The sequence below is a fragment of the Dermacentor andersoni genome, unplaced genomic scaffold (genome assembly GCF_023375885.2).
Source record: "Dermacentor andersoni unplaced genomic scaffold, qqDerAnde1_hic_scaffold ctg00000040.1, whole genome shotgun sequence".
Classification (NCBI taxonomy): Eukaryota; Metazoa; Arthropoda; class Arachnida; order Ixodida; family Ixodidae; genus Dermacentor; species Dermacentor andersoni.
This window is the reverse complement of record NW_027314753.1, coordinates 4,350,376-4,351,521: the sequence shown is the minus strand read 5'-3', so window position 1 is coordinate 4,351,521 and position 1,146 is coordinate 4,350,376.

Here is a 1,146-nt window from a genome sequence, read left to right as displayed (position 1 = left end):
CGAAAGCGGCGAACACAGTCGGCGATCGTCGGAAATCTTATTAGCGGGTCAAGCGCGTCGGCTTTTATAGATCAGTCGTCGAATGTTCCAGATTAACTGATGGGACCCGCGTGTCTTCCACAAAGTTCGACACCATTCGTGTCACGCGATGAAATCTGATAACACAAGGTTCGGCGACAACAGACACGCGGATAGAAGCGTCGATAACTTTCCAGAAACGTCGGATACATGCAGGCGCGTCCCTCGCTGTGTGATTACAGTTAAGCGGCGAAACGTAGTTGCCCGATAAAGATAAGTACACGTGTCAATATAATAAATACCATGCCACAATGGCATCTCGTATTTGTAATCATGAATGTCACAAGTAGCAAATTAATAAAGCAAGCATAAGCTTCAGGGTGGCACTTGCATCTCTCGACGAATTCACAGGGGGGAGCATGCCTTCAAGGTATTGAGTGTGGCTTGGTCTGTGGTTGCCCCGAACCATTACACCTTGCCCATGTGCTGGACTGTAAACTAGCCAAGCTCTCTGGTTAAAAGACGCTGCGTATAACCTATTTTTTTTTTACTGCCTGTGGAGCCATTTCTCGTAGAGACGAAGGATGCCTCAGTAATTTATATCTAAAATACTTCTTCCAGTGAACCCGTGACAGCGACAGCACTGCCGGTGTGATGCCTTCACTATGCGAGAATCCTATGATCTCGTGGCCGTGGTTTACCTTACGCGATTCAAATGCGTGGTACCCAATGCAAACGGGATGAACTTATCCTGGCCTCATGTGTACATGAATGTGGGCCCCAACGACAAAGGCAGTGTGCACGAAGATATCAAAAAAGGCGAGGTAGTGGGCGCATTCCAAAATGCCTAGTGAATGGGTCTAACTAAATCGGATACTGAGGCACAGCAAACGTCTTCTAGTCCCGAAAAGTTTTTATATCTCACCATGAGTTTAAAGAACTTCAACGCCAAACGCACTCGTTTGGTCGTTCCTTAATTAAGTGCGGTCAACCTGTTTGAAATATCGTACCGGTGGTTACAGGCCCTTTCCGAAGTGAGCCTTTCTAGTCAAAATTTCTGCTTCTAATCTTTTCTGAACGAACAAGGATTGAATTGACAGTCTATTTCAATAAAACCTGGAACAACGC